Source organism: Accipiter gentilis, chromosome 3, assembly GCF_929443795.1.
Source record: "Accipiter gentilis chromosome 3, bAccGen1.1, whole genome shotgun sequence".
In the NCBI taxonomy this organism is placed as follows: Eukaryota; Metazoa; Chordata; class Aves; order Accipitriformes; family Accipitridae; genus Astur; species Astur gentilis.
In genome coordinates, this window is record NC_064882.1 from 818,816 (window position 1) to 845,822 (window position 27,007).

The following is a 27,007-nucleotide window of genomic DNA, read 5'->3' on the forward strand; positions in this document are numbered from 1 at the left end:
TTCACGTCTTAGGGAAATGGTCTTCCTCCCCCCTCAGTAAATTCACATCTGTGCCTATGTCTACTAGGAACTCCAGATCCCTGCAGGAGATGTACACTGTTTTTCAATTTAGTGCTCAGCAAATGCTCATTCAGTGAAGACTGAACAATTCAAACTGATTTTCACCTACCATCTTTCCTTTACTTCCTTTCTTCTGCTCTCCCACTCAGGCTCCCAGTTTCTGTGAAAATAAGATTTAGTCAGGGGATAAAGCATGATCCAAAATGTTTAAAGTTCTAAGGTTTTCCATTGCAAAAGGTGACGGGTAACTTCTCTTTTGCTGTTGAGTTTACTTTTACATTTTCAAAATATGCACAGAAGGCTATTAAAACAACTATCAATATGACTAATTAGTTGTCAGAAGAAAGCAGGACAACAGACAGTAATTTCAATGCATTTCTTTTATTTTTTAATATGGTGTTCCATGGAAACAAGACTTAATGTGAAAGTGTTGTCAGTGTATTTTTTTCTGACTCTTTGGTTTCTTCTCATAGTGCTTGAATGGTTTGGCAGATTTTAAACAAATCTCATAAAAGGGTGGAGGTGGTTTTCATGAAAATAAATGGCCAGGGAGAAAATCAAGACCATGCAGTTTTTCAAATTTTGAGAAAATATGCAGAGTCGGTTTGTACATTTTTAAACACAAATCTGCATGGGAGAGACATCTTATAAATATGCCTGCCATAGGAAAAGTTGCTGTCATTTTTAGAAACCAAAACAAGTCAAATGTGAGGCACACGTTGCTCGCAAAAGAGGTTAGTCCTTGTGATCATTGAGCTATCTGGACCAAGAAACTGCAATATTTTTGAAAGAAAGTAAAAATATCTACTGCTTTTTTGTGAAAATGCACTTTTTGAAAATAGGCTATTCATTGCTGGACAAATCGAGCATTATTACTTGCTGTCACTTTGAAAATTATGTTAATAATTGTCAGAATATAAATTTATTTTGCTTCTTTAACCATTAGTTTATGTCCAATATAGTGTTTTCTGGATTGATTCACTGGATTGTAAATCATCTAGGTCAAGGACACAACTAAAATTTTAGAAAGTCCTGTTCAACTCTGAGTTACAAAAAAATTATTAAGACCTCAGTTATATGTTAATTCAGGAAAAGCTGGTAACTAAAAGGCTTTAACCTTTATTTTCTTCCAGAAAAGGATTTTATTATACTGTTCTCAATATACCTTATCTTAGCTTTTTCCATGCCAAGTGTTTACCCCTATATCTCTGTTCCCTACAACAGTGAAGGTATCTTAGAAAAAATCTTCAATAGCTGGATTTCTTTTTCCTCAGTGTAATGCTGTCAGCAAAGCAGAGGCTTTACCTGCAAGGAAAACATTACAGCATATGACAGTACACCTCATATTAATCTACTACATAAAAAACGGGTGCTTTTAAGTTCATAACCCCTAACGTTCTTCTACAATATAACTTGGACAGAGCTCTAAATCTTTCATTAGTGACAGCCAAAAGTAAATAATCTATTCTAAGTGATGTAATTTTCAAAGCTTCTTTATTTTCTCTTTGCAAATGTCATAACAAAGCTTGATGGCAGCTTTTATAGCTAACACCACACAAAATCCCTGTTGGCAAAAATAATTTGCTGTTTTAAAAAAAAATGTACTTATTATCTATAAATAGCAATGAAACCCTGGGTTCCAGTGAACTTATGGTCAGGTCACCCACAGATTAATGGTTTTTAAAACTAGAAGGGGCTATTAAGATCATTTGTTATGATCTGATACACATCAGCAAGTAAATACTGCATCAAGTCAGCAACGTGCTCTTGAATCAGAATATATCACAGTACAGAAGAATTCAACTTCTATCAGTTAAATTTTAGGAGCTTAATGGGAACATGTGCTGGGAATATGTGCTGGGAAGAGAGCTTGGAAGACAGTCTTTACACCTGGACCCTTGCTAATAAAAGCAACACAACTTCAGACTCATTTGGTAAACCACATTTAAAGGGAAAAAAATGGTGTTAGAAAAATGCACCTACAGTGCTAGGCTTTCTGCTTCTTTGGGGCTATCCATCTTCACCCATAGGTGCAAATCCCTTTGCTTCAGGTGCATGTGTATGCTGGTCATCCTTGCAGGATGGCTGTGACTACTTGAAGAATGCTTTATTAATAGTTAGCAATATTCTTTTAACATCCAGTCCAAGATTTTTCAGGGTCAGCCTATATCTATTTGTTCTTGTGCCAACATTGTTCTTTAACTTAAACAGATCTGTTCCCTTGTGGTGTTTATCCCTGAGAAGAGCAATCTTATCCCCTCTCAGTCTTCCTTTTGCAAAGTTAAACAAGTCACACCCTTCCACCTCCTCTCATTAGTCAGGTTCTCCATTCCTCCTGTCACCCTACTAGCCTTCTCTATAAATTAACTAATTTCAGTTCATGTTTTTGCATGTCTGTAACTGGAGTTTTGACCATCCCAGATGACTGCTCACCAAGGTCTAGCACCATCAAGCTGCTCCTTGGCTCTCCTCCTGGAATTCTCCTGGTAGGGAATTTTTAAAAGTCGCATTTGCCTTTTTTCATGGTTCCTTCCCATTAGCAATTAGCAACCATGCCGTGATCATCAATAATGCCTTATATTTCTCCTCTTTAACTACTTCCAACTAAGAAGATGCAAACTTACAGCAAATCTTTTTGTTATCAGCCCCCAAATCATGTGCTCATAACCCTTGATGAACCTGCATATAGATGACATTCTGGACTAAATTTTTTTCTGGACAGATCAAACAGTAGCAAGAGACATGCATGCATGGGTAAGAACAGTTAAAGATGGAATGAAATTGCTAAATCTTCTCACTTAACCACAACAGGATTAAGCGTAATGCTTGCTCATACAATAATAAACATTTAGAGAGAGAGAAAAAAAAACAACAAAACTTAGCAGCATCAAAGTGCAGAGAAATATAAACAAATACTGTAAATCAATCCACAGTGGCTAGATTCTTTTTTCTGCTAAAATGTTTTAAGTTTGGTAGGATTTTTGTTAAATATCAAACTACTGAATACAGTGAACTTACTAAAAACTCTGCATGCTTTTGTACCTTAAAAATAAGGAAAGGATGAAAAGAAATACAATTTTTACTTCCCAAAATTTGAACATATGAATAGCAAGCACCAGCCTGTGTAGAGAAGGCTGTTTGAGATTCAAGTAGTGAAAAATTACTTCGCGACTTGCTGTTTGTATAGTAAACATCCTTAGCAGTGGAAGGTGTGCTCAACCTACCCTTGCAAACAATAGTAATTAAAACACTGCAGTGAAATGCAAATCAAGCAACCTCATTTCTATAGTGAATGTCCCAATGACCAAATAGAGTCACTCTTCTCTTTCCTGTTTTTGTGTCTCACACTTTTCTTTCTGCAGTTCCCATAAGATGGACCTTAACAGGAATAATTAAGAGAGTCATTCAGCACCCAGGTAGTCAGGATGCTCTTTCAGGAGGTAAAGGACATGATTTCAAAATCTCTCAGGCAGAACAGAACACAAGACCCCTGAGTTTATGTCTGAATACCCTAGCCACCTGGCAAAAGGAAACATGATCTTTTGCTGGTTTTGTGAGTACACGCCTTCCTTTCTTTGCTTTTCTGACAAAACCTGGAAAGCTTTCCTTTTAACAAAGTGTTTTGCTACGAAGCGGTGGGGGGGGTGGGGGGAAGTAAGGATCAAGCTCATTTTAGTACAGCAAACAACAAAACATATTTTGATTCAATAGAAAACATTTTTTTCCTTGAATTTTCTGGTTCAGCAGCCAAAACAGAAATCGTATTTTTTGCTTCTCTTTCCATATCTTAGTCACTGCAACTTCTTGCAGCTGCATATTTTGACACTTTGACAGAAACTTCCAGGTCTGCCCAATGGCCGAGGAATGACTTTCTCACTTGGAAGCACTGTCTGAGGCATGGGGACACATAACTGCTTTTTAAAGGGGAACTCCAAGCTTGAGTCTAAGCTAAGTTTTCCCTTACTTTTTAGATCCTTATGTGTATAATGGAAAGAACCATTCTGCAGTGCCTTGTTTCTTATATCAAAATGCTCATTTTTACCACTGGGAATACTGGTCTTTTGATATGATTTGGTATGGAATTTTGTTATTGTGCTATTACTTATTATGGAGTTACATCTCAGGCAGTGCTGTCAGCTCTTTCAAAAACTGCAGCTAATCAGCTAGAATTTGCCCAACAGCAATTTAAAAACAAGAAGACTGTGTTTCCTTATGCATTCATGCAAATTTAAGGGCAAAATATATACCACTTAAGGATGACTGCTTTTGACAGTTTATACTAGATGAAGTTTACACTTTAGTGTCCCAGATCAAATCCTGGAACTTTTCTTCAGTTTCTTCACATCACTGAAGAAACATTCTGCATTTACACTGACCACAACTTCTCTGTTCACCATGACTTTTTATTAAAAGCCTTTTTGTTCAGGACTGTCACATCAATGTTTCTGGCTTCTTTAATACACAACCCTTCAGTCCGTTTGGTTATCATCTGGGATGCCTTCAACCCAAAACATACGTTCTAGCATCAGACATCCCCCAAAGAAACACACTCCTAACTTCCTCAATGAGGGCCACTGCTTTCTTTTTTGAAATGTTCATTATGAACATTTTCTCAAGCAGCAAGAACTGTATTTTCAATATTAGACAGTTTAGTTCCTGTTATTTTCTGTACAGTTCTGCAAGGTCTTGGAGGTTATCTGTCCTTTGTCCTAAGTTAGAGAATGTGCTTTTGTAAGCAAGTAGATTTGGCTGGAGATGTAATGCTGAAGTCAGTTCAGCCTTTTTTTTTAAGAACATGGGGTCTATATAATTTTTTAAAATTCTTATCCATTGCATATTAAATCTGAATTCTCAACAGAGTAATGCCAGCCTGTCAAAGTAGTGTAAATTTGTATTAACAGAAAGTTTAAATTCTGTAAAGAATGTTTCACAAGATTAATTTTTTTCAGACCAAATCATTCCTTTGATTTGTATAAGAACAGTGTAAAGCATGAAGAGTTTTCAATTACACCATTCAACAGTGATTTTGTACGTGTTTTTTAATGATAATTCGGTTTCTTTAGGATTTCTATTTTCTGAAACATTTTTATAATTGTGGTTCTTATTTTCATTTTCACAATTAGAGCATGGTGCATGAATTTACTTTGACTTGACAGCATGCAATTACATGATGCAGTGCATACAATCATGTATATGATTGTGTCAGAATCAGAAGAAGAGCTGCTAGATTAAAAGAGTTAGAGGAACACATCTTTTTGGGCCATTTTCATGGTCCCATCCACAGGATTAAAAAGAAGAGGCATATGTTGCTCAAGATACAACCAAAAAAATTTCAATATGGGTTTTGTAGCAAAACTTAAAGGCTAATTCTGTCTGACACAGATACTGTCTTGAACATACATAGATTTCAGTGATGTCTGTCAGGTTTTTTTGAATTTTTTTTCCCTTGAATTGCTGCTTCCTGATGAAAGAAAGCAAGTAGGAACTGATCCATCAGTGTTTTGGCTCCTGAATGCACAGAAATGCCAGTTTACTCGAAGAGAAAATAATATGACTCACTTTGGGTTTTAAAGCAGCATCCACCTGGAAAATAGGTCTACATACATTTTAGGAAAATTCTCATTTGTCATGCTAAAATTTATCATTTTGCACTGCTTATGAAGTTTTATTGTCACGTTCCAAACCCTCAGCAGAAGCTTCTCAGGATCGCTCCTTCATGACTGTGCTTTTCTATAGACACTACTGAGATCGTGTTGTTCTTCATCTGTTACAAATGCACCACCTAGTAAAACTGTTCTTTTAGGACCTGTTCTCCTTACCATATGTTTTTATTTATTTCATCCAAGAGGCAGTACCATCCTACCGACAGTTGTTGGCATGGTAGGTGATCAGTTGTGCTCTGCCAACATAATCTCTGTACAGTAGTTCTCTTCTCATGACACTACAGAGCTTGGCAACTGCCCTTTTGAACAATAGAGACTATGGGGAACCTGTCGCTGAAGGCAGCGGCATCAACAAAGCATCTAATGTCTCTTCTGTTCCCAAGAAGAAAGCATAACCGTGGTCAGCATCCACACACATGGGCAAGTGTGTTGGGTTGACTCTGGCTGGACGCCAGGTGCCCACCAAAGCCACTCTATCACTCCCCACCTCATCTGGACAGGAGAGAGAAAATATAACAAAGGGCTCATGGGTCGAGAAAAGGACAGTGAGAGATCATTCAACCAATTACTGTCATGGGCAAAACAGACTCAACTTGGAGAAAACTAACGTAATTTATTGCCAATCAACTAGAGTAGGGTAATGAGAAAAAAAAAACCCCAAATCTCAAAACACCTTCCCTCCACCCCTCCCTTCTTCATGGGTACAGCTTCACTCACGGATTCTCTACCTACCCCCCCTCCAGCAGTGCAGGGGGACAGGGAATGGGGTTTACAGTCAGTTCATCACACATTGTCTCTGCCTATCCATCCTCCTCAGGGGCAGGACTCATCACACTCTTCCCCTGCTCCAGCATGGGGTCCCTCCCACTGGAGACAGTCCTCCATGAACTTCTCCAACATGGGTCCTTCCCACAGGCTGCAGTCCTTCATCAGCTGCTCCAGTGTGGGTCCCTTTCACAGCATGCAGTCCTTCAGGAGCACACTGCTCCAGCATGGGTCCCCCACGGGGTCACAAGTCCTGCCAGAAAACCTGCTCCACAGGTTCCTCTCTCCACAGATACACAGGTCCTGCCAGGAATGTGCTCCAGCGCAGGCTTCCCACAGTGTCACAGCCTCCTTCGGGAACCCACCTGCTCTAGCATGGGGTCCTCCCCGGGCTGCAGGTGGATATCTGCTCCACCGTGGACCTCCATGGGCTGCAGGGGGACAGCCTGCCTCACCAGGGTCTTCACCACGGGCTGCAGGGGAATCTCTGCTCCAGCACCTGGAGCATCTCCTCCCCCTCCTTCTTCACTGACCTTGGTGTCTGCAGGGTTGTTTCTCTTACATGTTCTCACTCCTCTCTCCAGCTGCAGGTGTTCAGGTTTTTCCCCCCTTCTTAAATATGTTAACCCAGAGGCACTACCACTGTTGCTGATGGGCTTGGCATTGGCTCTGTCAGACATAGGGGAAGGTTCTAGCAGCTTCTCACAGCTGTAACCCCCCCACCCCCTCGCTACCAAAACCTTGCCACACAAACCCAATACACTGAGTTCATGGCTCTGGAGTGTTTGCAGTGATATTTTTGCTGCCTCTGAAAAGACTTGCTAAAGTCTATTGACCCATCTTGCTGGAATGAGCTGATGAAATCATGAGAAGCAACAGTAAGTGTTACATTCAGATTGCTAGCAGACACAGTGCTTGCCTCCTTTTCACCTGAAGTAACCTTCTGGGGCATATTTGTTCTGTGATTTTTTTTTTTAATTTGTTTCATCACGCCTAATGTCCCCACACTTTTGGGATCACAGCCAAAACATCTGCACAGCTGGCAAATTGCCATTGTGCCATTCAATAGCTTTGGGTTCAAAAGCTGACAGAATTTAACAATTACAAGTAGAGATGGTCTCTACCAAGTAATGTGTCACTTCCCTAGTAGGGAACTCCTCTGGCTAGATGCTGGGGGAAAAAAACCAACCAACCAACCAAACAAACAAACAAAAAAAACCCAAAAAAAAAAACCAAACATCCTTGCTAGAACTGAAAGAAGACCACTGTTACAGAATTAATTGGTAATCTCTGGCAACTGTTGACACTTTGGAGAAGTTAGCTCAGGTGATCCTAAACTGATTAGAGATGCTCCTCTTCTTTCACATCATTAACAGGCTCAAAGTGACAGGCTGTCCCTCAAGGTCAGAGTTTGGCTTAGGCTAATTCATATGCACTGATTCTTGGGATTCATGTTGCAAAACTTCTAGATTAGCTGTTCTACTTAGCAAGCTTCCAGAAGTAGAGGATTTCTCTCTGTTTCTCCTTCTGTAGTACTGCTCAGAGGAATGCTGCCTGTGAACAGCCTGTACTGCTGTTCCTAGAACCGTAAACACAGCTTGCGGCTTTGGGAACTGTGAGGTTGCCAGATCAAGCAGCAATATTGCATTATCAGAGATAGCTCCCTTTCTTTCTTGAGACTAGGAATATTAATAACTCCCAATCTTCTTTCTCGTCGTTCAAAAAGTATACTTATGTATGCAATCAGCCTGCTTTTCTAGAGAAACCTATTCAGTGACTGCTACTTCTCTTCCTCTGGGCAGTCCCTTCCCTGCAGGACTGCAAACAGGCACAGTTTCAAATGGACAAACATAACTACAATAAGGGGCAGACTTTATCTCAGTTTGCTACAGTGAACCATGTATATCATCAGCACAAATTCACAGTCAACAGACACATGCAGTAACATGTAACAGAAGTAGAACTTCCTGAAATCAAACCAGAATGAAATAGTAAAGCCACAATGGTACCAAATAGGCAACACATTTTTCAATTAGTTCGAGCATGCTACTAGAAATTTTTCTGAAGCCAATACAAATTATATGGTTTCAGTTTACCAGTATTTTCTGTGGAAGAATGCCATTCATGGAAAATTTGGACCAACTTTAGTGAAAACTTTTTGCAAAGTACAGAACAGATACATAAAAACTCAGAGATCTGATCTTCAGAGTATTCTCTGACTGCCTGAATAATCTATCCTCTATTCAGGGGTGATACAATGGTGTCAGCATTTAGGAACAAACTGAGGAGCTAAAATCTTTCTAAAGACACAGAAGTGACTAGTCACTTTACTTGTGCAGTAAAGAATCTGTATAGCAACTATTGGCATATAGTCACCACAGCTAAATTAAATGCTAGTAATGAATCCATTAAGTAAACTGAAATGAATAACAGACTCTCATGTGCCAGAGGCAACGTTTTTTAAAATCTTCCATCTTCCAAATACAAATATAATATTTTCTTGGAGTCATCCTGAGGTAATAATTCATTTCATACTCTGTAGTTGTAAACATCCTGGTATGACAGACAAAATATTTAAATTATTTTTGATTTATCATCTTATATTATTCCATGGCTAGGATGCCTTTAGCATGAGTTGCTCTGAGGTGAGAGAGCACTAGACTTAATCTAAGATTACTTCACAATGGATTGAGAATTACTCATTTATGTAGTCTCAAACATTTCACACTACCATGAACTCATTAATTCCTTGTCTCTACCTATGCGTAAGTATGACACACATACACATGCACATATATGTTCTGTCACCTCAGCATAATTCTTGGATGTCAGGATTGTTAAGACTATCAACAGGATATGACAGTCTTTATGCCACAGAGAAACTCATTTACTTACAGGAAATCTCCACTTGTTACACTAGGGCAGACTTGTGTCTCAGGGTTATCATGTTCATGCTTACATTTTCACTGCTGCTCCAGAAAATCTGGGTTTCTTGAATGCCTTATGTTGTATCTCTCAATGGGTATCTGATTCCTTAAAGCATCTAAAATTATGTGGATGTCTATGTTTAAGCAGCAGAATCCTTCCCATTACTGTCTCTAAACTGAAGTAAAGGGTATATTACAGATTAGAGTGTGGGTCAAAGATTTAGTTCAGTACTTGACCTTTGAGCAATAACTATTTTGATGCTTTCTGTCACGAATTCTTAGGGAACAGAAGATAGCCAGCATAGCCACTGTTCAAAAGTCAGGATATTGGCCGCCTTTATTAGTACATGTAGACAACACCCATAACATGCTTTGTTGTCTCTGAACTAAAGGAAAAAAATAGTCATAAGGGGTAGATCTACATTTTTATTGACTATTGTTTATTTGCCAGTGACTGTACTAAAGAGAATGTATAAACATATAAACTAAGTTCTTACAATTTGAATATGAAGTTGACGTTTTCTGACATATTTGAATAGTCTCTTAAACGTCTGGGCATAAGACACAAATCCACTTTTCCTTGGAAATTTGGAAGAAAGAGAGGTTTAACTGCATCTTCCCTATCACAGGATACTCCATCTGTATTTCGCCTTTATGATTTACTAAACTGTGGTTACCACATACTGTGTTTTTATTTCCTTTTCTCATTTTCTGTCTCTTTCTCTCTAGTTCTGGTTTTCTTATTCTACATTAATTCTGACTCTATGTGTTTTTCATAATTGCAGCATTGAAAATTCAGTTGGATTCTGTGACCAAAAAATGCTGTCTGAGGCCAGAAAAACAAACAGAGAACAGTTGTCTCCAAGTAGGCTGATACTCAGCTGTATTTATTTACCTCATTTTTTCCCCCAGAAAACCCCTTTTTAAACATTAGTCACAATTAGTTAATTTCATGATAACTGACATCTACTGCTGATACAACTTCTAGGTTAAATGAACAACAACAATCCCAAATAAGAATTCAATAGACTCACAGACCTTTCTACTTTACTTCTCCATCTGTCCCCCATTTCATTCTGTGCTCTTCCTGAGGACTATTTTAGCAATATCTAGATGCAATAATTCATCTCCAGTTATGATAAGATGGATTTTCTAATTGGAGTTGATAATTTCAGGATTTGTTTTATTCCCCACAGGGTGAGAGAGCAGCCTTTGCAAGGAATTATTTCATTTAGAGTTTAAATGAATCATGTTGGTATATATTTTAAATTAAAAGCTTAAAAACAAATAAACAACAAAAATACTTCATATAAATCTGGCCATTTCTGCAGCTATGTAAAATGATCATTTAGTTTAAAATACACAGGCATACTTTAGGAAGCACTACTTAAAGTGCCCTAGTTTCAAAAGAAGGGCAGTCCCCCATAACAAAGCAGTATCACCACACAGCCTCACAGCCTTGTGGTTAAGACACTTTCTAGGAAGATGTGGATTTCAGTTCATTCATTTTGTGAAAAGTCTTGAACCGCTTAGCCCCATATTCTATGGGAATGCTCTAATCATTCAGGTATTCCACAAAACAGAGGACGGCTCATCCTACCTACCTACCTTGTAAATTTAAAGAAAGTGGCCAAAACAACCATATTTTGTCTGAAGTTAATGTGAAGCAGGAAAAGTAAATACTTGGGCAGAGAAATATCAATTTTCAGACAACTGATTAGATTTAAGTTTCAAAGACCTACCAGTCTTAATCCTAACAAGATGGCAGTCACTGAAAAGAGTGGAATCTTCTGCATTAGACGAGTTTTACTGCCAAAAATATAGTCCCTAACACTGTTCAGCAGGGCTTTTGAGAGTCACAGTCTTGGATTTAGATTGCTTAAACCATCTACAGATCCACTTCTGAGACTTTAATATTTTTGTGGATCTTGGCCTGAAGCTCCCTGAGCCTTGATTTAAACTAGAATAGTTCTAGTACTATGAGAAATGTAGAGGTTTACTATGGGAAAGTTACTACTACCTTTGAACCCCATGCTATCTGCAGTCAGGCATGCCAAGAGCTACTGGTGCTAGTAGTACTGTATCAGCTACCATGCTTCCTCACTAATAATAATGGTTGAAAGATGTAGGGCAAAAGGCTAGTATAGACACATCCCTGATTGTTTAGGCTGATTATTTGTTCTCAGAGCAATAGAAGGAAGCTATGCAGTGAATTTGTGCAATAAATTAAAAGTGTTAAGCAAAGTGTTTTCCCAATTACTGATATTTTCTCCAACTTTGCTGATTTCTCCAGCTCTCCCTTTTGAGTTTGCTACTGTGTTAGCTCTGCCTGATTAGTCATATAACTAAGTGAATCAGCATGAAATAATTCATGTGTGTCTTAGCTTCATTGGATTACATTTAGTCATGCAATATTTGATTTGTCTTGATTCCTAGATTCCTAGTGTATGATTCTGAATTTGCACATAGTTACTCTCTGAATTTTTGGACATCTTTGCTGGCTGTTGAGACATCCTGCCTTGAACTTTCTCTGCTCCAGGTGCCAGATGTGTTAGTAACTTTGAGCTAGAGCCCAGAAACTAAAAAAAGGCCAAAACAGATATGGAAAAAGAATGTACAGTCATGCCAAAATCCGCCCTCACTTTTCACGTGTAGAAGGTACTCTGAAAACTTTGAGCAAACAAACGCTCCATCCACAGGCCCAACACTGCAAAAAAATTACCTCAGAAAAACTGCCAGAAGGAAACCTGAAGGCTCCAGACTAGCAATACAATTTGCACTTACTAGCCACCTCTGATTCAACATATGGAGAGTTGACTTTTGTGCCTTATACCTGGGAAGCCGCTACATAACTGATTTTAAGAATGTATTTCTACCCTACAGAAGATAGACGTGAATCAAATAAAAAGTAACAGCCAGGTTTACTTGTAAGAGCAAAAAGTCCAAAATAACATAAATAAATATATTCAGGAATAGACTATCCAATGATAATAAGGGTTATTGTGCTATTCCCCTTCTTCTTTATGAAGCATACTCATTCTTTTACATAATTCAAGTAGATCAATAAGCATTACAGAGGCAGGGAATATTTTAGCATATTTTTAATATCTTGTAACTCTATAATTTGTGAAAATAACACATTTATGAAAGTCTGTTCCAACCAGTGCTATTCTCTTCCTTCATCCCCTATAAAATATAGGTTGCCTGTTGTTTTAAACCATATTATAAACTCTGTGGTTGAATTGTCTTTAGTGTGTGGGATCAGGATCATACCAGATTCTCAGACCTTAGAAGCATAAGAACCACTAAATACCCCCAGATTGTCTGAAATTAATTTAGAATCACGCAGAAACTGGATTTATAGGCTTGACTTTAATCTCACAAAATCCAGGAGGAGAAAGAACATAACATCTTACTGTAAAAGTGCTACAAATATCACATATCAAAAATTCTTTCTTCTTATTTAAACAAGAATAATTTTTTTTAAGGTATAGAAACAGATAAGTTCATTAAAAGGCACTTTGAGATACATATATTTGCTTTTTTTGGCACTGAACTCTATCAGCCCCACCTAATGTCACCTAAGCCAGGAAGAAAAACATAAACTCACTCTGCAAATACTGTTGCCCTTTTGCCAGGTTGTACCAGTTTGGGGAGTTCGCAATGGGCTAATTTATCTTTCAAATAGAAATTGGTGACATGGAGAACCGGGCTATTTCCTAGGTATAGAAAGGTATGCACACTAGGTATATATGTACACACGAACAAATACATTTTGATTATTGAATGCATATTGATATATAGAGAAGGACAGAATGGAATATACCTAAATTAAGTAAAAAAAATTCAAACATGCTTCAAAAATAATCTGTTTTCTCTTGAAAACTGTTCTGAAAAATGTGTGGAATAGATTTAGTTAACTTAGTAGGCATTATAGTACTGCCATAACACCAAAAACATGACTGTACTCATTCTGAACAAAGATCCACATATTCTAAAATCCTGTCTTTGATGGTAACCAGCACAGAACAGAACATATATATATATCTATATGTATATATAGATATATATATATAGTAATTCTTCAACATTTTTCTATCTCACCTTCAGTGATGGTAATTTGGTGTCTAATTAACCTAAATTTGGTTGATCATTTTTTGAACCATGTACAATTACCATGACATCATATGGTAATGGATTCCACAGTCTAACAGCATTGTGCATGTTGTAATGATTCCACCATCATTAACATCTGTCTTTTAAATAGCCAAATATTCGTTTCTAGTTAGAGTGTGGTGCTGAGAAGGAGTGCTGGAGCCAAATGAACAGACACCCAAAACACAGGGCTCAGCCCTATGTGATGCTTAGCATTCTTACTCACAAGCTCTAAGCAACTCAGCAGAAAAGTTCCCCCTTTAGATCACTCTCGTTCTCTCCATGAACTGCATAGAAAACTTATGTATAGAATGCCTTACTTAAGTGATCTGAATCAACCAGCTGGGACTAGGTGCCTCATATCTTGGCATTGCTTTGCTTACTTGAAGGTGGTTGAACAACCATTCTGTATTTTGGTCATTAACTGTAGATTTCTACATGTGATATATATAGATATAGATAGATATACATGTATAACAATGCCAACTGGCATCATGAGCCTGAGAAAAAGTTCTGTTGATGTGGACTTCTTTAATTTCAGTGATGGATTATGAATATCTTCAGATCACCAGAACACTTTAATTAAACTCTGTTGAAGACTTCTGCTGCAATACTGTAAATTGCCTTATAGATTTTGCTGTCTCAGCTGCTTAGAAATGGATTACACAGTTCTTTACACCTAGGCTGCAATTACAAGCCAACACAAAATTTCCCTCCAAAACTCGCAGGATGATTTTTTTATCATATCCTGGTATATATAATAAATATTTGTACAGCACACACTTCAGTATCTTGTGGGAGCTTCATGATTTAAAGCAAAAGAAAAGGCAGTAATTGGAAGACATTAAAAATTTGGGGGGCATCAAATAGATGATTTCACCTATGGGAATGCAGTCTAGTAGTATTACCTTTATCTGTTCTCCAGGCAGAAAATTTGTCTAAACTCATATGTCTAATAAGCCTTAAAAAACCCTGACTGGAATGGCTGACAATTTGAAGTGCAATTTTATGAAAATTTCTCACATTTTACAACTACTTTTATCACTACAAAGGAATTCGTAGTCAGGAAATGTCACAATTATTCATGGAATATGAAATTGGAAATTTTTTGGGGAAAAAAACAGCTAGGAGATTGAAACATATCAAGAAATATTACATAAAACAGAAACTACACTATGGCATAACACAACTAATAGAATATAAAAGCCCAAATAAACAATAACAAAACAAATTCAGAATGAAACTTATTCATTTTGCCAGAAGAAATCTTATCATTACTAATGAAACAAGAACAGTCTTGTTCTAATGATTTTTTTTTCTTTGAAACTTGTCAAAATAAATGTGGTTCCATAAGAGATTTGAGCTTTCTTAATACTGAAACACTGAACATCCGTATTTATAGAGAACTGTGATTGAAACGTGGTGTGGTACAGGGAGATAGAAACGTGGAATGATCCAGTCTGATTCACTTCACATTTACAAAAATACTTAGGTTGCTTCCAGGACTCATTCTGGTCTTACATGGTTCACAGATTTTTGGTGGAGTATTTCCCTATGTTCATTCTCATATTCTTATTTTGGCTTTTTAACTTCTTGGGTTTCAGGATTTTTTTTCACTTATCTTTTGAAAAAAATAAGAAGTGATCCTTAACTTCTCAAACATTATGCTGTTATTCAGTAATGTTACAGGGCAGGAAATAATTCAAATAGGAACAATATTTCTCTCTTAACTGATGAAGCATTTCACAAAATTAACAGAATTTATTTAATAGTATAATGCTAAATTATTGACAATCTCCATTCCAAGAAATGAAATTCAGTCACGTAAGGATAAAGATCTTGATCCATAAAAAGATGTCTGTATCTCAGTAGTTATGTATATGTTTCATTTCTATAGACCTGTTAACTCCATCAACATGGTGCATTATAAAATACAGGAGGGAAGTTAGGTATCCCAATAAACAGTCTACCTAGCTTAATACAAGACTGTTCAGCTCATTCACTGTACACATCTAAATATGTTCAAAGGCAGTAAGTAGGAAACAATAAAAGGATGGTAATTGCTATGTCCCTGCCTTTATATTTCACTTTGTATCTGGCCTAATGAAATTTCATTGTTGCCCTGTATCTCAAGAACATTAGAAGCACTTAAGCCCTAAAGCAGCTTGAATTTAGGTGGGTAAACAACGTCTCTCCAAAGATACAGATGTGGATTTGAACCTTCCCCTCTCCCTGATAGGAAAAAGAAAAGAACCACAGACTAGGCAAATATTTTGCCATAGAACTATTTTGAAAAGTAGGAGTTGCACAACACCACAATCTAGTGAGAGAGGCGTTGCCATGGTGCTATGTACAAAGCCCAAATCAGTATCTGTGCCTACTGCTCACGTCATGGCATATAGGACAGGTCAGGAGACTGGAAGATTTTGTGCCTGTACTAGACAAAGATTAACACACAGTTTACACTTTACACATTAACACTGTCAGTGAGACAGTTTTCTTGGTAAAAACAAAAACATCCTAAGCGTGCAGCGGCTGACTACTTGTTTGAAAACTACTGAAGTCCTTTTGCAGATGAAGCTCTGTGTGACACAGCCAAAGTACAAGGCATGCAGCTGAGGGAGAAATACAATATGTATCTGTGTTTAAGTCTACAAAAGCTCATAAGAATTAGGAATTCCTTTTAGTCATCTTGTCCTATGCTGCATTAACTGTTTGAGTATGCCAGATAACATATTTAATCCATATAAACATGACTGGCAATGTCATTAGTCATTCACATATGTTCACCTTCTCCAGGGCAACCACTGCTTCATAATCTCGATGTCAATGTAGTCTTTACATAATCCCACCATCAAAACAAATGTTCTTGGGTTTAAATGAAATATCCCTGGGTTAAACTAATTTCCATCCAAATGTCTTTATGTATATTAGTTCCATCTTCACCTTATCTTTGTCTTTATTTTGTAATTTCTTTTATTTTAATCCTCCACCTTCTAACACACTCCTACATATGTAGTTTTAGCACTAAACATCATCTTCAAAATGTTAAATCAAAGGAAAGGTTTAGGAAATGAAATACTATTATGTCATGCATTTTATCCCCAAAAGAGAGTTTCCTGATTTATTTGTTCAGAGTCATCCAGATTTCTCAATGCTGCAGTGAAAGATTAACCAAAACAAAGCAGAACTGGAAAGTAAAAAATAATTTTCAGTGCTGTATTAGAAAACTAAACATTTTTATCAGATTTAATAGATATGAAACTTGAGTTAGCCGTCATAAAACACACATTGGTATCACAAAGAAAATATCCTTTGTAAAATGTTATTTATAGTCACTGTAGAGCCTTTTCGCACAGCTGCTTAAGCATGGAAGGACATAGCTAGTATTGGGGCTCATAGGGAGGAATGAGCAGGAAAGTGGAGCCTCTACTTTGCAGAAAAAGGTAATGAGTTATTAATTGTTCCAAAACTATGGAACAATGTGGCCTAGGAAACTTCCAAGACTTCCCTTTCCTTCTTGAGGGACCTCCATGGCAGACCAGAGCTAACTCAAATTCCTGACTTCATTTCAATGGACTTAACTAAACAAATCTTACTAATCTCAATTCTTACTTAACTTGTCTTTACCTGCAGTTTTCCAATTTGAAGAAAACATCTGATATAAAAATTTCTTACTTTTGACACGATAGAATTATGAAGCATTTTAAGTGGACTAATTCTAATGAGAAAGGTGAGACAAGTTCTTAGATTATGCTACCAACCCTGTTTATAAGTTACCCACAATAATTTCTGAGAAACTTCATGAAGATCTATAATTGTGAATCTTAAAAATAAAATAAATTTTTAAAAACACTAAATTTGAAGAAAATAGCTCATGCACTGCAGTAATTTCCGTGCATGCACAAAATAAATATTTCCTGGAAATCTTTTTTATTGACCCCTGTTCGTAGATACATATGACCTTAATCTTTTCATGCCATTCTTTTTATGAATGTGCATATATGAGATGAAATAAGGTTAAACTATTTTTGCTACCAGCTGCTGTCTGAGTTACCTCAAGATGGAATTAATCCAATAATTGTTGAGGTTTTTTTAATTCTGTACTGTAACTACTAATTGGAAAATATGAAAACATTAAAAACAGTGTATCAGTTACTTTTCTGTCAGCAACTGTCTGACTCGACTTCCACGGAGGCATACAGTATGCATCAGGGACATACGTGGACAATATGCACGTTGCAAATCAAAGCAGCTTCCTAAGTGCAGAAGCCTCATACGGCGTTTTAATGTAATCTAGCATACCTTGGTATTAGTGGGGTTTCTTCACCATAGTAACCAATTACTTTTCTAGTTTTTCTAAGTGCATTGCTTTGTTGAAGACCTTTTAGTTGCTGTGATGCATATTCAAAGGTTCCTTGTACAGCTGTATTACTTCAGTAAAAAACATTTTCTGAAAAATGTGGCAAAGTGGCCTGCTTGCCTTCTCTGTTTCTGCAAGGCGATCTCAGGTTGCTCTGCAAACGTAAATGCATAATGTTATAATGAGCTATGGGGAGAAATTGGTTGTGCTTGTATATAGCATATTTATGGCCTTAACTCTTTTGTACACTGGAAGCATTTATAGTCTAACCATAGCTATATCCATATTAAACATTAAATGATAAACAAAATTTTTTTGTTATTTACGTGCATTTTAATTTACTGGCTGGTGATTTAGCTTGATAACATTACAAGTTGAAACTGTCCTTATGATATTCACAGGATCACAAAACATTAGGTTGGCAGGGACCTCTGGAGATCATCAAGTCCAACCCCCCTGCTCAAAGCAGGGTCACCCAGAGCAGGTTGCTCAATGCTGCATCCATTTAAATTTTGGCTATATTCAAGGATGGAGACTCCACAAGCTCTCTGGGCAACATGCTCCAGTGCTCACACTCACAGGAAAAAAGTTTTTTCTGGTGTTGAAGTGGGATTTCCTGAATTTCAGTGTTTGCCCATTGCCAACTGTCCTGTCACCAGGCACCACTGACTTTGGCTGTGTCTTCTTTACACCCTCCTATCAGATATTTACACATATTGATGAGAGCCGCCTCAGCCTTCTCTTCTCCAGGCTGAACAGTCCCAGGTCTCACAGCCTCTCCTCATACGTTAGATGCTCCAGTCCGTTAATCACCTTAGTGGCCCTTCACTGAATCTGGTCCAGTACATCCATGTCTCTCTTGCCCTGGGGAACCCAGAACTGGACCTAGCATCCCAGATGCATCTCACCAGGGCTGAGCAGCGGGGAAAGATTACCCCCTCGACCTGTTGGTGGTACTCTGCCTAATGTAGCCCAGGAGGCTGTTTGTCGCCTTTGCTGCAAGGGCACAGTGCTGGCACATATTCAGCTTTTTGTCCACCATTATTACAATCATTGTGAAAAAACAGCTTCAGAGTCAACTGCAATGGAACTCTATGTTAGATTGAACCTGTTCTTGGAACTTAAATAATTTTTTTTATTTACTTCAGACCACAGTCTTAATGGTGTGTTATGCATCTCCCTTTGCATATGACATTCTAAAATTGCAGGTCCTCATTTATTTCACAATAATTCTTTATTAGGTTTTCTGTGTTGTCATTTAAAATGACATACTGGTGACCTTATTGAATACCTAAGTACGTTACCATATTTGATGTGGCTGTGGATACTGTTTTTATATGATTTCTGAAATGTCTTGGAAGACGTGTTTTTATGGCTTCACATAAAAATTTTTGCAACCCATTATAGTTTTACTGTCCCAACAAAAATATGTCAGGAGGTTTCGAGTTTCATAACATGGTGAAAGATACAATTTTTCCAGTAGCAAAAAAAGGCTTTCACATGTCTTTAATTCTGAGAATGGGTAAGTTTATTTCTGTGTGTTCAAATAGCAGAAATAGAAAATGGAAGAGAGATACCTAGTCATTTATATTGTCTTAGAGGAATGTACTTACTAGTAAGATCGCCAGATACCCTAGAATATAATGGCTAATTTGAACTTAGCTTAATAATTACATTGAGGATTTTGGTTTCTCCCTAATGGTTATATGAAGTAAATGCTATTACATAAACAGGAACTAATTTGTAGGTCTCAGCAAATGAATTCAGCATGGGCAGATGATGCCTCCACACAGATTTGTACTAAATGTTTTGGTTAGAGCTTTTAATATGGACAGAAGGATGAACAGGACTGCATTCATAAAAATAAAGGTGCTTACACCAGCATAACATGCCCCTTTTACTAACCTGCAGAGCTCCTTAAAACCACGAATGTTCCTTTTTAAGTCAAGATTCATCTAAGGATCTCAGCTAGAAAGCCCATAATACATTATTCTCAATTGACTACCAAATGTAGTTTATTTTGCAGTTGTAAACATTTTAAATGATCAGAAATAATATGCAGTAATTGACTGTAAACTTCTAATAGTTAAAATACTTCACAAACAGAATACTGGCTTAAATTTAAAGTATTAGCTAAGGTCTTCCCTTTGACATAGAACTACTTTATTACATATTTTTTTTAATAACTGCTGTTATTTTTAATATCTACATTTAAGGTTACATTGACCATGCCTGAAATAAAGATTTATGCATTGTTTTTATATTTCCACCAACTAATATCAGGGGTTACATTTCCTTAAGAAATTAAGAACTTGATTCTGGTAGCTTTATATAATTGTTGTTATTACTCAGTTTCTGATTCAATTTCATGTATTTTGTAACAATAAGCATAAAAAATAATTTAAAAGCATAGAATTCTTATAAACAAAAGTGCCGTGGTGTTAACATTTGAGATTTTCAACTCTGTTTGTTTCATCTTAATTGACAAGTATCATTTCTAGTAAGCACATCACTCATCTGTTCTTTTGCTTCCTTTTTCATACCTTTTTTTTGAGTTTTTGTTCACTTTTCCATATTATTTCTGAATGTCACTGCATCATTCTTCTGACCAGACAGTAATCTATAGGACCTGACAAGTATTCTGTAGCACTTCCAGGTTTTTGCACACAAGACAACTGTGGAAGTTCTCTGACTTCCCTAAAACATACATCTAACAATCACTCTGCAGGGCAAAATACTCTGCCCCACCTCAAAAAAGCTCTGTATGTGATATTTTTTCCCTCAAACAGAACATCCAGAAACTGATGTAGCTAGGCAGTCATTATACATCAAGAAAAAAAGAAGAGGGAAACAAAAGTTTAGCTCGAAAGACAACTATCATCATCAGACCCTACAGAAATTTGGAGAGCAGAATAAGGAGGATTCATTGGATTCATGGCTCCCTGCTAATTTTTCAAAGTTGGAATGAAGGTTTTCTGGGATTTGTCTCTTTTCATTTAGGTTCTTACTTTTTAAAAGTTAAAACATAATCAAAAACATATTTCTTCTCTCTTCAACTGGATACTAGTCAAAGAAAGCTCATTAGTACTATTTATCAAATAAGATAATAAATAAGACTCCAACATGTCAACAAATACCAAAAAGCATGAGTTTTATCTATGTCATTATAATCCTTTAAGGAAGTAGACAACAATTCAGTTGCACTAGAATTACACAGTTCTAAGAAACACAAGTTAATTTACTGGGTGTCTGGTCTGATTTTAATTGATCACACTAGCTTTTTAAGAAACCTTTTACCGTTTGAGTGTAAGCCTACAACAATTTCTTTCCAAATGTATAGATATTTGCACTGCTTGATGAGTTGATAATCAAAGGAATAGGGTAGACAGTCAGTCCTTCACATAGTGTGTTGCCAAAATTGCAAGAGGCATGGGAGGGGTTCACATATTTTTGTTTTGTTTTTACTGCCAGCTGCCATACTGCTGTGGTGTTTAAAGACAGTGCCAAATACAGGGTTTTAAAGGTTCTCCTGTAATTATATCAGATAGAGAAAGGGCAGGGCATGCTTTAACACTGAATCCTTCCTTATTCATTTAGAGCCTGGCTAGAACCTTGAGAAGTTTAACACCTTGCAGAACTGCCTTCCTAGCCAGGCCTGTACTGCCCTGGCTGTACACAGTCACGCTCATGTTCTCATTCTTCCAGTAGACTACAATTTTATAAAATGTGTTATTGGTTCTCAGGCATGGAATTAACCCCATATTCCCTAAGTTATCTAGTGACTTTAAAAAGTGATTTAAATAATAATACTCATATCCTCATTGAGCACTGTGTTACCTTAATTGCTTTGACTTTGTTTTTTTCTTTAAAAGCACTAAGTATCTAAGATGAAACACTAGCAGCTTATTGTTCCTCAGTTATTTGATCTATATGCACGACAATGGATTGAAAAATTTACCATTGTGATGCCTAAGATATGGACTGTGGTAATGTTGAACGTGAGAGTAGAAATTTGATCAAGGAAAGGCATGCTGGAGAGCTCGAAAGCCTCTCTGAATAGGTATCCAAGACTGGATTCCTAAATCCCCTTGTCCTTAGCTTCCTAGGCATCTATTTCCTACCCCTCTTCACTAGATATTTTCCACTACATAATTTTCTTTACTCCAAAACCTTTCTTTCAGTTGTAGTAATGTTTCCAAAGTGACAGGAAGCTTTCTAACTCTTAGCCTTCCTTCTTCTCTAATGCCAGTTAAAGGCACTCTAAAAAACAGTCATCACCTCTCTTACCTCTCATTTACTGTAACATCCTCCCACATTCTCTGACAAAACTTTTCACGAAACTTGCATACTTTCTAGGCATTCTTACAAATCAGGAAATTGCACTGTACAATTTTCTCATTCCATTTTTTAATGTCTCCAGGGACTTCACTTTTCTACTTTACAAAGCAAAGTGATCTAGTTTTCACTTTATGATCCTCCTTAAACTACTAAAGCCAGCCTTCTTATTCTCATATACTGCTAAGTCATTAACTTCCATTTCTATTCCGACAATACTACTAACTTCAATTGCTATTTCTCGTATTTTCAAAGAACACATTATGCTTTCTCCCATCCTGCCTGCTATTTTTGAAAGACAGACAACCACAGGGCTGTTGTTTTAATGTCTTCCTCCAAATCTCACCATGGAAGTCCTGATATCTTGAAAAACTCGTATAGCATGAGCTCTGGTAATAGAATTTTTATACCTATTTTCTTATACTCTGCTTTGATGTATCCTGTGTTCCTTTATTTTCCCCAAGTACATGACATTGTTGTGCATGTAATGCTGTTGTCCTGCATGAGCAAAACAATCTAGCCACTGTCCTAGCATGAGCTGATATGATGTTGTGCTGTAAAAATGTGTTTTGGCAAATCTCTCAGTCTGTTGTTCATTCAGTTGCTTGCCCTCTAAGTTAGTTTGACATTTCTGGCAGGCAGTCTATCTGTCTTGAATTATTTTGTATACATAGCTAGGTATAATATCTGAAATAAAGCATAGCTGCATAACCTCATCTTCTTATGAGGTAATTGCTGCCTTTCTAACTTAGTACATACAGAGACATCATACAGAAATCACATCATGAAAAAAATTCTTGGACATGGAAAATATTCTTATACTTGCTGAACACTTACGTTTCTTCTTAAGGAAGGTTTGGTCACACCACACTAAGTATGTGACCTGAAATCTGGCCTTTAATTACCCCATGCAAAGCTAGATATTTGGGGCATTTCTCTAGCTCTGTTTTCCACACATTCTTCTCAGTAGAAGTTGGGGAAATGCACTAAACAACATACCAAAGTACACATACTGCGTAACTGTGTTTGGATGCCCTCCTAAATGTGTTGCCTAATAATCGATGCAGAGATGTGATATCACTTGTTTAACTTTCAGAGCAACTTGAATAGCACCTTGCAAAGTATGAAGAGATGGTAACAAAAATGAGACATGGATTGCTTTTTGAAAAACTATTTTTGAATGAACAGGTGACATACATCTGAAAGAGATTATATTCATGTCTTCTTTTCAAAAACTGATTAAAACCACCTAGAGTCTCTTCACGTTTTGATGCCACTGTGGTCTATGCGGAACAGCGGAGCATAAGCCATGGGCCGTGTAAAAGAATAAACGTAAGTAAATGGAGGGAAATGGAAGAGGAAGCACCACAGCCACGAAAAGAAAGAAAGAAAAAAAAAAAAAAAAAAAAAAAAAGACATTTTATTGCTAGCCAAAAGGTGAACTATAAAACAGTAAATGAAATCATATTCTGCACACAAACAACATGCAAATGTCAATATGCATTTGGCATTGCACTGTTAGCAGGGAGCGCATGTGAAAGATTTAATCTGAACAGCTTCAGCATCTATGACATTATTTAGTATTATTGTTATTTCCTAACTTTGAACAGAAAGTGCAGATTACCTATATGGAACTACTTGTCTCTCAGAGTATCCAAATCAAACATTCATGGAGTCATTTAATATCTTTTCATGCCTGTGATTTCAGATAGTAGCTGTTTGTGGTACTTTTGAGTTTAGCTAACATATTGGATAACAAACCCCTAGGGCAAGTGGTAGTGCAACTTTCAGTGAAAAAAATCATAAATGTGATATGTTTTGGTTTGACTTTACCATTGAATAATGCATCATCAATTTTTAACTATCTAACATCATTTTTAGCTATCTCACACTTTCTTAAATGAGCATATCAGATTCTCTCACATGCAGAACAAGGTACCCAAAGCATATAGCCTTCTGTAAGCTGGCCACTTAGGAAGATAGATCCTTTATAGTATGTTACTGCCCATTGTGACAGCTCTTCCAACTTTCTCTGTGAAGTTGGGTACTGGTTTTGCTTAAGGATTGTCTGAAAAGGTGGACCACTGAAACATTAAAAAGTGGAAGTCCTCACGCTTCTGTGAAAGCATTCATGAGAATTGAAAGCACATTCAAAAACTGTTAATTTATAAACCACAGAGAAAAAAATATTTCATAACTACCCCCCCAAGTTTCAGCAAAAAAACCTGACATGCTAACTCTGGATTTCTAACAAGGTAAATGTCTAGGAAGAGCTTTTTCCCACGGGCAACATTTTATCTTTTATGCAGGTGGTCATATTACAAACTTGGGGTGGTAAAGGACTATGTTGCAACAAAGTTTTCTTAAGAGTACCTGTAGTGAGTCCGTAGCAAATGCAGTGAGGTTTGAAGGAGCAGAGCACACACGCCCCTTACAGGCAAGCGATCTCTGCTGGCTCCAGGGATAAATCACGGAGCCATCCTTCTTTTACTTCCTCCTGGATTTGGAGGATTGGCACATAGCGTTCTAGCTAGGAACACTGTCTCTAATTTCAAATATATTTTGCCAAGGTTATGGGTATTGACGTGGAGCCTTTTTTTTTTTTTTTTTTTTTTTTGCCATCTTGCAAGAGGTATCGGTTAGATTCTTGAATGGAATAATGGAAAGAGACCATTCAGCCCACAAAACCAGAGTTAGAAACCTTGGGTTAGTTTATCGCAATACTGTTTCATGATTTCAACCTATGATACCCAGGTTCATATTCAACCAAGCTGATCTTTGGGACACAGACTTACAAGATTTGTTTTACGGAAACAGTGTGTGCACTCAGACCTTAAAGCATTCCAGCATCTCTGCAGAGTCCAGATTGTTCTTAACATTCATGCCAAGTTATCAACAATTTAGAAAACAGTTGCCAAAGGTCATTCCAACTACAGCTGTTTGGAAACACAGAGAGGTTTATTGATCTTTTCCTTTGCATAGCACCTTAAAAAAAAAATATTAATACGTCATGGAAATAAAGACCATGACAAATGTGGATCATGACTTGGCCAAAGGTTGGGTGGAGGGAGGGGGGAACGGGACACGTGTTTATCAGGGTTGGGTTGAGAGTGAAAGACTCCACTATAACGCTATTGTCAAGTCCCCGTGTAGTAATACTGTTCTGATGATGTGCCTTTGACCTGACACTATACTTGTCTCTCAACAAATTAGGGAGGCTGGCTCATCTGGTTGGGAAAGAGCTCATTAGGCAGGGCAGTTTAGGTGGCACAAATTTCACAGCTCCAAAGCAATCTGGAGCCCTCCCAGAAATACAGGTATCATATTCAAATAAATCACTAATCCCAGAGGCCAGCTCTGACTGCTTTTATGAAGAACCGTGAATCATGATCTTTAGGAAAACTAAATGGCTGCTATCCAATTTAGCAGCTGGATTATATTAGTTCACATTTTTAAGGACAAAGGTTATAATAACAAGATCTTGTGTTACTCAATTTACTCAATTAGGTAACATAGTTACCTTAATGGTTCTGTAACAGTTTGCTGGTGTTAGGAGTGATATAATTTGTTTCTTCTAGGTAATACAAAAGAAGGGAATTCCGTACATAAAAGAATCCTAGCAGAAAACAGGCAGCTGGGGTGAGAGATCGGGCAAAAAAGGCACACTTGCTGAGAAGAAAAGAAAAATGACAACAGACATTTATGATAGAGATGAAGTCTGCCTCAGAGTACTTCGGGGCCTTGAAAGCACAAGCAAGAAGTTTAAACCTGATGCACCAGGCAAAAGAAAACAGAGAACGCAAAAGACAAGTGTGTGTGTGTGTGTGTGAATACACACACACACATACATGATGTACATATGTTTATAGAGCTTAGGACTGGAAAAAAGGTTTTTTCCCTATCTACCCCACACTCCACAACATGGGATAACATTTGTAAAGCTTGTAACAGGCTAATGAACAAGAAAATTTATTTCAGCTTCTAGATCATTAAGGTTGCGCTTATTTCTACTGTAGGGTGATATATCTTTGTATTGATAAATTTTAGTTGCATATAATTCACATTATGGAGCAGAACTTGGCTTATAAGCTTAAAAGCTGTTAAAAGATTTTTCAAGGTACAAGCCACGTTATCCACAGACCTGAGAATTTCTAGAAAGCACTTTTCTTGAGATGTCTAATACCCATTATGTTTAATGGCTGCTTTTTCATACAAATAGATTCTACTTACTGGCAGAATGAGAGGGAGAAGGCTGGTGGGGTATTTTGAAGTGTGAAAAAGGGCTCTGTGCTTGTTTTCTTCGAGGCTGAACTTTCAATTCCTCACCCTGCTGCTCACGCAACTTGGGCCAACCAAAGCACGCACAGCCGTAGGAGCTGCCAAGAGCCCTTATCGAAGCTTGTAGCCGCTTCTCACGCGATTTATGGAGGCTCAAAGGCTCTTCCCCCCCCCCCCCGCCTCCACGGCCGCCCTGCGAGGGGAGCTGGAGCTGCCCCGGGAGCCCTTCCCCGGGGGCAGCCGGCTAAGAGCCGGCCCTCGCCGGAGAGCCCGGGCGGCTGACGAGGGGATGAAGCCGGTCTCCTCTCTGGCCCTTGATCTCTGGGGTTCGTCCAGGCACTCGGGAGAAGGATTTAATGACCTGCTCCACCCCTGCTCCCCCCGCCCAGGCAGCTCCGGGCGGCTCTCGGTCACACGAGAGGGGAGCGGGGGGGAATGAGCCGCAGCGGCGGCGGGAGGAG

At 37.7% G+C, this 27,007-nt stretch overlaps 1 long non-coding RNA gene across 2 annotated transcripts; it reads right to left on the reverse strand.

Moving 5' to 3' along the window:
• Positions 1 to 26,718, reverse strand: LOC126036545 (uncharacterized). 2 transcript variants are annotated; one of them, XR_007505181.1, is made up of 4 exons: positions 26,499 to 26,718; positions 17,876 to 18,087; positions 170 to 220; positions 1 to 80 (listed from the first exon to the last, which is right to left on the reverse strand). It is a non-coding gene; the product is annotated as an uncharacterized LOC126036545 (long non-coding RNA). The 2 variants fall into 2 exon arrangements; XR_007505182.1 differs by lacking the exon at positions 17,876 to 18,087.
• Positions 26,719 to 27,007: the final 289 nt, after the last annotated feature.